Raw genomic sequence first — 13,724 nt, forward strand, 5'->3', positions numbered from 1 at the left:
TTGATTTCAGAGCTCTTCCATGCCTGGCCTCCACTCTGAAGGATATCTCATGGTCAAAGAGGACTGCCTCCAGCCATTCTAGTCAACAGAAAGTAAGATAAAGGAAATAAAGTACCTGAATTTATGTACTCTACCTCCTATTATATCCCTTGACTAGGACTTAATCTCTGGGCCACAGTCAGTTGCAGAGATGACCGGCAAATCTTTGTGCTGGGTAACAGAAGATGAGCTAAAAATTTGGAATTCTGCTACTAGAGAACAAAGGGTATAATATTGGGGGAAAACTATATGTCTGTGCCATACTGTTCTCTGGCATGGAATTCTTGCTCAGCAAAAGACCATTTCATGAGCCTGGCAGCTTCTGCTAGAAAAATAAAGGAAGACAAAATTTCTGGTAGAACTTCCCTAAAGAATGACTTACCATGCCTTGCTTTCCCTTGCTGGATCACTATACTTTCAGAGCACCTCTCAGCACAGCATATGAAAATTTCTCCTACTCTCATAGGTCTTAAAATCCCTGGGATTTCAATGGTTTCTTATCGAAACTTCCTCAACTCATTTTGCAATTTTCCATTTTGGCATAACATGTCATGGGGAGAAAAATGTTGAATTCTTTCCTTAAATGCCTGAACTTTTTATCTTTTCCACTATGCACTTTCTTTTGTTTGCCACACACTGGAACACCTCTGCTGACATTAAAAATCTCTATATAACCTAAAATTAATTGAAATTTTTGAGATGGTCAAGTAATAATAATAGTAAACAGCCACTGTGCTTTGAGTGCTTACCCTATGCCAGGTATTGTGCTGTGGATTTTGTTATTTCATTACATCTTCAGAACAACCCTATTAGGTAGGACTATTATTATTGTCCTTAGTTTTTAAGTGGGAAAACTGAAGCTCATAGAGGGTATATAATTTGTGCTAATCCACATAGCTACTGAGGAATGGGATCCAGGATTCATACCCAGGAAAACTAAATCCAGATCCCCTCAGCCCAGTCTTTACCACAATATGCCCTGACTGGTTGACATTATTCTATATGAAAAATCAAGATCTGTGCTGTTCAATATGATAGCCACTAGTCACATATGGATACTTGCATTTATACTGGAATTAATTAAAACATTTAAAATTTTAGTTCTTCAGTCATACCAGCTAGCTACCATATGCTCATAAGACACTGGCTGGTGGCTACAATATTGAATGGTGCAGATAACATGCTTACCATCACAGAGACTCTTAGTGCACACCGATCTAGATAATTCAGGTCCTAATCTGGATTTCCTTATAGCCTCAATTATCTTTCTCTGTAGATATGGGCAAAGTGAAAGAGATACATATTTAAGAAGAAATGACTGACTTTATCATTTTGTCTCATAAATTTCACATTTATAAACAAACATTCAAGAGGAAAATGTGAATATTCCTTGAATACTATCTCTGAAATCACCAATTTATTATCATGTCCTCTTTATATCCTTACTTATTGTTATATGAATGGTGAAATCATGTCAGACATATAATATCAGTTCTATAGAGTCAATGCCTGATGTTAGTACAGCTTGCCCTACATGGCATCTATTAGTCCTTTCAAAATTATAATGGAAAAACTTGCTGTTTATTCTTTTCAGTATTATACAGTGAATGTTTTGACAATGGTGAAAATAAAATGAGAAACACAAAGATGCATATCGATGTGTAGAAGCTAAATACAATTGCTTCTAATCTTTATCTTTTGCTATCCTACAAATTTATAGTAAATACTGAAAAGTGAGTACTTAGAAAAGAAATGGGAATCATCTGTGGATTTGATGTATAGTCAAATGCAAAATCCTATCCTTTAGAATCATAGTAGTTACAACTTCACAACCTTTGTGGTAAAAGTTTTCAGTCTCACTAAATCTCACCAGCTTTTACTGAAAAAGCCCAATGGCTTTGCCTATTTGAAAATGCTATATTAAAAGAATGCTCTGGTAGTTGGCAGGGGAGAGAGCAATCAGAATGACTTAATATACTGCTGCCTACAGTTAAGCCCATTTTCCCTTTTTCAAAGTTGAAAGGAGAAACTTTTAACTTAAAAAGTAACACTTTCCTGTAATTTGAATATCTATTCTTTGTGTGCCTAAGAAAACATATTCAGAAAGTAAACTTGCAAACACCTTGGTCGTTTTAATTTTGAAAAAAAAAAATGACAGATTTCTTCTAGTGAGCATCGCAGTCAAGCTAGTAATTTTCCTACCTGTATTCCTTCCGAATTAAAGAGCTCTAACTGAAAGTAATAAAATGTCATTTAAGGAAGCATATATTTTCACCTTTGTATACAGAAGTTCTTAGCACTATCAGGTATTCAAGAAAAAAATAGATTTGCATTTCAATCAAAGAATATCAGCCATGGGACAGAACAGACATAATCTTTCAAAGTTCCATTTAGGTGCACCTCTGAGATAAAAGGTGGCGTGTGACAATTTTCTACACTGTGCTGCATCGTCTATTTTGAGGTACTAGAGGAAATCCAAAAATATGCTTTGTCATTATAATGCCCACACCTCTGAACTGGTTAAAAAAAACAGCAAACATTCTAAGGCAGGTATAGTAATTACAGTCTTAATTTGAAAAAAAATCAAGAAATTTAGGATTGGAAGAGATAGTTAACATCATTAAGACAACTCCTTTTGAGAGAAAAGAAAACGTAACCCCAGAGAACTTAGTGTTGACCTTGGCTATGGTGGCTCAGACGGTAAAGAATCCACCTGCAATGCAGGAGACCCAAGGTTCAATCCCTGGGTCCAGAAGATCCTCTGGAGACGGGAATGGCAACCCACTCCAGTATTCTTGCCTGGAGAATTCCAGAGGAGCCTGGTGGGCCACAGTCCATGGGATCGCAGAGTCAGACGCAACTGAGAGAGACTAACACTTTCACTTTCATACAGATCATACAGTCCTTGCAAGATGAAATCTGGCTGTAGAGCTCAGCTCGAAGATTAATTGTGAAACTTTGGCTGAGTCCTTTTCACTTTTCCTGGACCTGTTTCCTTCTCTATTAAAAAAAATATATATTAAAACTCCTTTCAGATCCTATATGGATGATCTCATGTTATTTACCAAAGGTTAATCAGCTAGTTCATATTTTAGCAGATTCTACTTACTAAAACACTGAGTTAGCTGGAATATATTATTGTTATTATTATTACTATTGCTGTTGTTATTAATTTAGCTTGTGGGAAAACCCAAGCAAGCTAGTATATGTGTATACATGTACTCAGTTTTGTCTATTTGTGGCCCCATGGACTGTAGCCCACCAGGCTCCTGCCCATGGAATTTTCCAGGCCAGAATACTGGAGTGGGGTGCCATTTCCTACTCCAGGGGATCTTCCTGACCCAGTGATCAAACCCGCATATCTTGTGTCTCTTGAATTGGCAGTTGGATTCCTTACCACCTGTGCCACCTAGGAAGCCCTGCAAGCTAGTATAAGGAATTCAATTTTTAAAATGGCTTCCAGGAAATAGTTTTAGGTCAAACCTCAGTCTCAGCCATTTTATTTATTTTTTATTTTGTTTTGTTTTGTTTTTGTTTTTTAAATTGTAATTTTAACTTTGTTTTACTTTACAATACTGTATTGGTTTTGCCATACATTGACATGACATGAATCCACCACGGGTGTACATGCGCTCCCAAGCATGAACCCCCCCTCCCACCTCCCTCCCCACAACATCCCTCTGGGTCATCCCCGTGCACCAGCCCCAAGCATGCTGTATCCTTCAGCCATTTTAATTTTCCATCTCTTTCTCTGGAGAGTGAGTGCTGATGTGCACAGTGATAACTATGAAATCCTGAATGATCATAATTGCCCAGTAAAAATGCAACTCCGTAGACTAGATTGTACTCACATGAGTTGAAAATTTGCCTTGGACATTTAAAAATAAATTTTCAACAAGGATTAAAATCAGTAAAAATGCTTTCTGTTCAACTTTTGATTAGACAGTTCAATTACCTACAATATCCTATTCCCAAAGCATATCAGTTAATCAAGATTTTACCATGCATTCTTTAAACTAGCTAATAAGTTAATTAATTGAAGCAAGTGAATTGTTTGGCCTGGCTAGATGTCTGCACTGATGTGATTGCTTGGATTTTATTGTTCGGTTTAGTAAAGAGCAAGTTTCATGAACAGTGGCATATGTAGGTTTGACTAAGGCAAAGACACTTTGTAGATGATGAGCATGGTCAGGCCTTCGCAGAAGTGGTTGAAATTGCTGGTGCTACAATTATCCAGTTTCCCAGCCAACTCAGTCAATGATACTGGGGCCCCTTACCTACTTCTTGGACCAGTTGTTAGTCCATTCTCTTCTCTGGCCTCATTTCCTCTGCCAAGTCATAATCTAGCTCCCTCTATTTAGCAGCTGTCCCTTGCAGTGAACAATAGGAACTCTATTGTGGGGAAGGAACTGGGGCTTTTCATCAATGCATCTCCAGCACAGATTGCAAAGTCTAGCACATAGTACATGTTTCATAAATGACAATGGAACAGGAAGTGGGACTTATTTTTGACTAATAGGTTGCTCTTTCAAGGCCAGGTTTGTAGTTATCTTATATTAGATCCCACCAACCAAGTTTAGCCAAGATGAAATAGCATGTTATCCACATGTATTTGGGAAACGTCTTTCTTTCTTTCGCTCCCTCTTCTGTCAGTAAGAGAAAATTTGCCACATTTTTGATAACAGACTTAATGACAAAACAACAACAAATAATCTTTAATATTTAGACATGACAGAGATTCAGTTAAATTTGTTGACTGAGTATGTAGGAAACAAAGGTAACTTATAAAACAAAAATAGAGACATTTTTGCAGATTTTTTTGTCCTTTGTTTTAAAACAAAACAACCCCCAGACTTATCATTCAGAATTAAATCAGTTTAGGTGATGGATATTCATTGGAATCATTGATACTGAAGCTCTGATGATTTGATCACCTCATGCGAAGAACTGACTCATTGAAAAAGACCCTGATGCTGGGAAAGATTGAAGGTAGGAGGAGGCAACAGAGGATGAGATGGTTGGATGGCATCACCGACTTGATGGACATGAATTTGAGCAACCTCTGGGAGTTGGTGATCAACAGGGAAGCCTGGAGTGCTGCAATCCATGGGGTCCCAGAGAGTAGAATATGACTGAGTGACTGAACTGGACTGAGATGATCACAGTGACAACGTGGAGAAGGTGTGCGCACCGAAGGGAAAAAGTTTGACACCCTAAAGGAATCATTTTCTCTCAAATATGAGCATAACTCAACACCAAGTGAGGGAGCTGTGATGTCAGTTTGCGTGACGAAAGCCAAATATTTTAATGAGGGTAATCATGCAGGCAGTTTCTGTCTAATTACTTTAAAGTTTAAAAATGCAAGAGAAGGACAAGTCCATTTTATATCCAAGTGTAATCCTGACAACCAGGAGCAAAGATATTGTAAATCACTGGTGGATAATTATGAACTGTTGTCTGCTTCAAAGGTAAATGCAAATGTGTATGTGAGGGATATACTTCATGACAGTCTGCTGATTGACCAAACACTGAGGTGCTAGAAATGCTCTTCATGTTGGAAGAGCCTGCTTTCTACTTCTTTACTGAGTAAAGGGGAAGAATCTGATTTAATATCAGCCACAATGTTGGCTGGATGGTTCACCCCATAGCACACAATGATAATAGTCTTTTTTGCCTCCATCAGCAGTATATAAGCTACGTCCTTTGGCCAGTAGAATTCAGAGTTCGTCTCTGAGGGCTTCATGGTTCCATCTTTGATCACTGTGCCAGGGCATCTATTCAAGGAATTAGCTGTGGTTGCCTTCATTTTGCCCTTCTCAGGTGGCACAGTGATAAAGAATCCACCTGCCAATGCAGGAGACGCAAGAGACATGAGTTCAATCCCTAGGGTGGGAAGATCCCCGGAGTAGGAAATGGCAATCCACTCCAGTATTCTTGCCTGGAAAGTTCCATGGACTAAGGAAGCTGGCAGGCTACAATCCATGGGGTCTCAAAGAGTTAGACAGGACTGAGCACGCAACACACACTCATCTTCATTTTATACTTACCAAACCCATTGCAACTAAATCCTGAGAAACCTTCAATTTATTTCATGGAAAGTGTTCAATAATGTTCTGCTTCAGCTGTTCTGACAAAGGTTTCAAGCCTCTTGGCCTGAATGAATACTAAATAGGTGTAAACATTCTCCATCAGTCACCTGTCAGCCAGTTTCCTTCGAGTCAATGGGATTGAAAAGCTGTTGAGTTTCTAAAACCTACTGGCTATATGTACTGAAACTCTAAGTGAGGAAAGCATTTGAAATGATTTAGATGTAGGCTTCTGGAAACAAAGCCATGAAGATGAAATAGACAGCTCAAGATACTAATATAATTTGACTGGAAAAAATGAAACAAAACTAAAACTTATTGGTAATGGAAAGACTGGCCCCTCAGGAATATCAAGTCCAATTTAAATAGTTCGGTCAGATAGAGAGGTAAGGGTCTGAGAGTTCAAACCACACATGGTTGGAGACAATACTGTTTGGTTTCTATTTTGACATAAAATAAAACTTCTCTTGGGCTTCCCAGGTGGCATAGTGGTAAAGAATCCCCCTGCGAGTGCAGGAGATGCAGGGGCCATGGCTTCAATCCCTGGGTTGGGAAGATCCCCTGGAGGAGGAAGTAGCAACCCACTTCAGTATTCTTGCCTGGCAAATCCCATGGACAGAGGAGCCTGGTGGGCTACAAAGAGTTGGACACAACTGAGCACGCGCGCACACACACACACACACACACACACACACAGAACTTTTCTAACAGAGTTTAATGAAAACTGGTGGTTGTGAAAATGGCTCCTAGGTGGTTGGAGACCAGATCTCATGCTTACATGAGTATATGAATTGCTTTCTATCATACTCATATAAATATCTCTTATTGACTTCTCATCCTAAAAATGCTCGTTTCACACTCTGGTTGAGCATCCCTTACTGTTCCTTGCTAGTCTAAGAAGCGTTTAGGGTGTGGAGGAGCAGGGAGTCAGGACTAAAGCTATTTGGTAAAAATCAAAGAGCAGGAATGTGGCCTCAAGAGAATAACCTACCGTCAGTCTTGGATAAGAGCTAGAACTGAAGAGTAGGAAGGATGTTTCAAAAAATTAAATAGACCCTTAGTGTTCAAATACCAAAAAAAAAAAAATGCTATCCCTTTTACATAAAATGCTGTCAGCAGAGTTGTGCTGCCACTGTTGTTTGAAGAAAATTTTTTTCCTATACTTTGTTTTAATTTGATTGCTATTTTACAAGTTACGGCAATTAAGATCTACTGCATAGACTATTCCCTCAGGCAGGAGTTGTATTAAATTTGGTAATTGTGATAGGCTACCTAGCTGTTGAAAGGTGATTGCTTTTTAGGTTAATCTGGGTATTTGTGTCTCCTTCTCCTACCCTCCCTTTCCAACACTGGAGGGAAGTTCCCTGAGGTAGTTTTCAGATTAGTATTGCTTTTACCCATGGGATGAAAGAGAGGTTGGAATTAGCTGAACACTACAAGTTGCTGGCGGTGGGAGAATCAAGGAACACAGATGAAGGGAGAGGTGTGGAGACTTTGAATGGGAGGCCGGCTGAAATGAACTGGCAGAGAAGCCTGAAAGGTTGAAAGTACTGAACACTGATGCCAAAATTTCTCTCTCTGCCCCCATTCTCTTTGTAAACAATTATTTATTTATTTTTGGCTGTGCTGGGTCCTCATTGCTACGCATGGACTTTCTCTAGTTTTGTCGAGTGGAGACTATTTTCTAGTTGTGGTGTATGGGCTTCTTATCCTGGTGGCTTCTATTGTTGTTGAGCATGGGCTCCAGGGCATGAGGACTTCAGAAGCTATAGCCCGTGGGCTCTCCTAGCCTAGGGTACGGGCTAAGTTGCGCCCTGGCATGTGGAAGCTTCCTGGACCAGGTATTAAACCCAAGTCTCCTGCATCGGCAGGCAGACTCTCATCCAGTGTACAACCGGGAGTCTTCTGCCCACATTCTTGCAAGTTGGTCTTGTCTTTGTTTCTCCCTAGTACTTCAGTGAGGCAGCTGCCTTTGTCCTGGTCCCAGTACATGTCTTCATTAGTTTCCCAAGCAATCTTGCCTGTGTACCACATCCAACCCTTGTTGCCTATTAATTCTTCACCACTTTGTATCCAAAATTATGCTTGATTTCCTGAGTAAGAGTTCCTGGAAGCAAAACCTTCTAGTACTAACTGTGATACTGAGTAAACTCAAATGTGTCTAGGAGCAGCTGCTGACATTTTGACTGAAAAATATGATGGTTGGAAGGAGCAGAACAAGTAGATTTTATCAGTTACATAAATGTCTGGACTAACCAGTCCTATGGAAATGTATTTTTGATTGGTGTCTCAGGGTAGTAAAACTCATCAAGGACCAACTTAGCTTTAATAAATACCAATGTGGCTTATGGGAGGAACTCGAGAACCTTCAAGTCTGTATACGCAAATGACCAGTGTTATAATGGTGGGCAGCCTTTCCTTTAATACTGTGACTCCATCTTTCCCCTTCAAAGTACATTTGAATTAGCTTTTATTAAATATGCTTCAGCCTAAAGAAGGCAAATTAGGAAAAGGTATAAATATAGCACTGGCAGTATTACAGTGAACTTTGCTTGAAAACTAAGGCAAGGAGGCAGTAGAGTTCTAAACGACAGGCCCAAACTCTCCCTTCCCAGAGTCCTCTTTGAAATGCCATGTTAATGTGCTATTTCTTTAAATATTTACCACATTTACCATTTTCTAGATCAGAAGAGCTGTCAGAAGGGCACTTTAATAATTTTGCACTTGGGATAAATTGGAAGGATTGGTTATTGCTAATGAATTAAACAGGAATACCAGTTTGGTCAGTTCAGGTTTCAGTATTTCAAAGAAAGTTAGAAATTGCCTCACATGGTCATCAATTTCTAAACCAATGGTTTTTAGCAGGGATATCTATGAAATTTGTAAATGCAGGCAAATACATATGCACATAGAAACATGTACACACTCAAGCTATAGAGACGCTTTCCACCCAAATTTTCTCTTCACTTGAGGTTCAGATTCCACAGGTCTGGAAGAGAATCTAAGCATCTGCATAGGACATTCTGCTATAAAGCCAATAATGAAAACCCATGCCCCAGATATTTACATTTGGTCTGGAGTTCGATGCCAGCTGGATGCTTTATTGTGTAACAGATTTATTTAACAAATCGTTTGCCAAGCAGTGTTGCAAGGGATTTCAAATACTAACTCCTTTAATAGTCTCATATCAACCCTATGAGGTAGGTGCTGTTATCACCATTCCCATTTTGCAGATCAAGGTAAAGAGGGGGTCCTCAGGTGTTCAAACTTCTACCAATAATCTTCTATCAAAAGTAAAAAGACACAAAAATTATACCCCACAGAAATATATTGATTATTCTTAAGTGTATGCCAAAGTCCTACAAACATTATAAAATAACTATATAAGATGATAACTTATGACATTAACCAGAGTGAGAGAAGACACCTGGACTGGTTTATGAATATTAAGGAGCACATAAATCAACTTTACTCTCTCCTAAAATGAAATGAATAGCTGAAGAATAGGCTGTGCTATGAAACTGTATTCTGAGGGAGGGGAAGGGAAAAACAGGACACAAGTCAAACCCATGTGAGTGTTCCAATGGCCATTTAAGCATATGACTGCAATCTTCCCTTTTTGCATTTTTATAAATCAAGAAAAACCCTGGCCTTCTTGATGACCTTGAAATGTACTCCTGTATTATCAGTGCTATGACCAATGTTACCACCAAATCTAGCAATGTGAACTTCAAAAACAGGTACAGAAATTCAGTCTTCTGTGTTTGTGAATCTCTTGTGCTTCACTGACCTTTCAAAACAGTCTTTTATCAGTAAGTTAGGTCAGTGAATGAACCTAGGTCCCAGCCTCAACTCTGAGATGAATGAATGAGATCTGTTTTCTCCCTCCTCACACCCTCAGTTTCTTCATCTGTAAGATGGATGGGTTTGCCTCAGATGCTCTCTCCAAAGTCTCTACCAGTATTAACGTTATTAAGAGCCATTGTTACAGGAAGTTCATGACTTTTGTTTTTTCAGAGTAATAATATGTTCCTGCCTAACCCCTGGGTCTATGAGTGAGCATTAATTAGAAAGAATGTAGTGCTCCGTGGTGGGCAGCTAACTTCTCTTACCTAGCAGAAATGAATCTGTCAGCTTTCATTAGGTGTTGTCAGGCAACATCATGCTCAGTGATTGATTGTACCAGAACAAGTGTTAAGCTAACATTCAATTATTCCAGGGTTCTAAAGAGGCAGCGTATTCTACTCTTTAAATTCCTGAGAATTAGGAATGCTGCAAACCATGTAAAATGGTTGATTGGATGCAAGTAATTGTTCCCTTTGCATTTAATGCTTCCATTTTGAAACTGTTGATACTGCATCTGGTTTTACCATCTTTTAAAATTTGTCAAGGTAAGAAGAAAAAGTTTCTGGAAAGCCTTAATGTGGCAATCACTAATGATCCTCTTTGTGCTTTTAGCTGCATTGCTCCTTTGATCTGTCCCCCAGGATAGAAGTAGGTGAGGAAAACCTCCTCCTAGGGAAAATGAATCAAGAAAGAGCCAGGTAGCAGCAGTGGTTAGGAAGGAGGAGGCTTGAAGTAATCATTTTTTTTTTCCTTTCAACAGGAGTTGAACTGTCAGAGCCTTTGCATTATCAGCTTTTCTCCTTTAATCTAAAAGTTAAAAGCTATTGTTCTCATTGGAATTGATTTTCTGTTTCTTGCTTTACTCCATCAACGTTTTGGTAAGGAGCCATGGAATAATTCAGGATGTTCTCTCTAAGGTACCGAGCAAGTCAGCATGACTAGCCCTTCTCATTGGCCCCTTGCCTGGGTGTTGAAGGATGCTTCATAACTTCTTTCGCTGGGCATGGGGTGGCTTGTGATTTTCTTGATATGTTTGTTGTCTGATTTGTCAAGAGCTGCTCTAACTGTGGCTTAAGAATCCAAGAGGACTGGGCGAGGCCAGGCTGAAGGGACTGTTTTGCCCCTTGGAGGATACGTGTGTGCTCAGTTACTTCAGTCATGTCCTACTCTTTGCAACCCCATGGACTGTAGCCCTCCAGGCTCCTCTATCCATGGCATTCTCCAGGCAAGAATACTGGAGGGGTTTGCCATTCCATTCTCCAGGGCATCTTCCCGAACCAGGGATCGAACCTAGGTCTCCTGCATTGCAGGTGGATTCCTTACAATCTAAGCCACCAGGGAAGCCCTTCTTGGAGGATATTATCTTACAAAACCTCCTTACTATCTGGGAAAAAAAAAATACGCTCCTCTTCCCCTGGGTTCAACAGAACCATTTTCTAGCCCACCGTGTACCTCTGTCCATGGGATTTTCCAGGCAAGAATACTGGAGTGGGGTGCCATTGCCTTCTCCAATTAATACTTTATCTGAAAGCAAATATTTGCTGTGTGTCAGACACTGAGCAAAGTCCTTAGGTGAATATCCTCTACCATGAAGACCACCTGCCCTTACCCCTTCAGGCTTTTCTCTGTTGCTTAGAAAGTCTTCTCTTACGCTAAGACCTGAGAGCAATCTATTTCCCCTAAAGTTGCTTACTTTTCAAGGGAGTATTTTTGTGTTTTCTTAGATTTCAAAATAATAAATGTATTCACCTTTCAAACAACAAGAAAGTTTACAAAACAAAATAGAAGTTCCCCCTTAACTTCTTATCCCATCCTCAATGATCTTCTTTGCATCTTCCCAGCTCCCTTTCTGTGTATTTATGTACAGGCATATATATATAAGCCTATGTGATTTTTCTGTTTCCAGCAAAACTTTCTGCCATGTGGAAAATATTATAAATCTGTACTACTCAATATGGTAGCTCTTAGCTCCATGTGGCTGTTGAGTACTTGAAATGTATCTAGTGTACCTGAGGAACTGGGTTTTTAATTTTAAGTAGTTTCAATTGGTTTAAATCTAATAGTCATATGTGGCCATTGGGTATTACTGGACAGTGCAAATCCAGATAATAGGAATCAGGAACTCAGAAAAGAAAACAACACCAAAGTGAGGAACATACCTCTGGGTACTGGGATATCAGTGTGTTCCTTGAGATGCATTATCTCGCTTAATCTTCACAACCCCATGAGAACAGTTCTATTAACAGATCTAAGAAGCAGGTCTCAGAGAGATTAGGTAACTTATCCAAGACAGAAAGCATTAGAGGGTGGACTCAAACCTAGACAATCTAGCTCCAGAATGTACCTCCCTGAGCTGAAGCACATGGTGAAATGCAAATGGCAAGAGCTTTGGCATAGACAAAGCTAGGTTTGAATCTTGAGCCTCACACTTACTGGACTCCTTAACTGTGTGGCACTGAGTAAGTCATTGAGCCTCCTTGATTCTTGGGATCAAATTGGCAAAATGAGACGCATAATACTTTATCTCCCATCATCCATGGGACATTCACTTTAGGACAGAGAAACATGCTTTCCCCTCTTCCATCTTCCTTATCAGCAATATTTATCTGCCTTTGGGAGATGACTGCCTGTAGTTGGGGTTATGGTCAAGGGCCATGAAACAGATAAAAGTTAGGTGAGTTTTACATAGAATAAAATTAAGTATGTGCATTGGTCTTTGTGGACCAGACCTTACTAGCATGGAATGCTAGCAGCTGACATAACTGAGAATTTATCCATACCTCAGATGACTCTTGAGAATCCCTTGGACAGCAAGGAGATCGAACCAGTCAATCCTAAAGGAAATCAATCCAGATATTCATTGGAAGGACCTATGCTGAAGCTGAAGTTCCAATACTTGGGCCACCTGATGTGAAGGGCCAACTCATTTGAAAAGACTTTGTTGCTGGGAAAGAGTGAGGGCAGGAGGAGAAGGGTTTGACAAAGGATGAGATGGTTGATAGCATCATGGACTCAATGGACATGTGTTTGATCAAACTCCAGGAAATAGTGAAGGACAGGGAAGCCTGGTGTGCTGTAGTTCATGGGATCACAAAGAGTTCAACATGACTTAGCGACTGAACAACAACAAGTGAGACAAAAGGAATCTCCTGAACTACCTCCCTGAGTATAAGGCTAAAGGCAAGGAGCAGTTTTGTTTGCTAGAGATGAGTTTGTTAACGCTTAAGATTTATAGTCAGACTGTGGATCAAGTCTCAGTTCTACTGCTTACTATTTGTGTGGACTTAACAAAGGCCAGCTACTCTCTTTATTAGTTTTCTCGTCTATAAAATGGGAGTAATAATAGTGCCAACCTCCTACCTCATTGCATTATAAGGATTTGTGAAAAGTTTATGGTAAATACTTGGTCCTAACACAAGGTACATGGCTACTGCCATTTTCACTTCTATCAACAGCAGCAACTTCAGTGGCTCCTTCATCACTGCCACCACCAGGCCACAGAGATGCTGAGGACTTAGGTTCTCCTCTCAACTCTGCAACACCCTTGGCAACACAGGGCAATTTCACAAACCCCATGTGCTTCAGGTGTTTACTTTGTCCAAGCAGGATAATGAAAACTTCTTTCATGGTTACTGTGATAATTAATTAGAAACATCTAACAAATCTCTTGCCTACCTAGAACTTCGGATCCATCTACTTCAAAGGTTTTTCTTTTTAGAATACCTGCTAAGGTACTTTAGACAGTTTCTTTTT

At 39.7% G+C, this 13,724-nt stretch overlaps 1 protein-coding gene across 1 annotated transcript in view; it reads left to right on the forward strand.

The window, feature by feature from the left end:
* IL1RAPL2 (interleukin 1 receptor accessory protein like 2) overlaps window positions 1–13,724 on the forward strand; it is a 1,194,055-nt gene that overhangs the window by 485,126 nt on the left and 695,205 nt on the right. The gene's annotated exons all lie outside the window — the stretch shown is intronic.

Source organism: Ovis canadensis, chromosome X (assembly GCF_042477335.2).
Source record: "Ovis canadensis isolate MfBH-ARS-UI-01 breed Bighorn chromosome X, ARS-UI_OviCan_v2, whole genome shotgun sequence".
In the NCBI taxonomy this organism is placed as follows: Eukaryota; Metazoa; Chordata; class Mammalia; order Artiodactyla; family Bovidae; genus Ovis; species Ovis canadensis.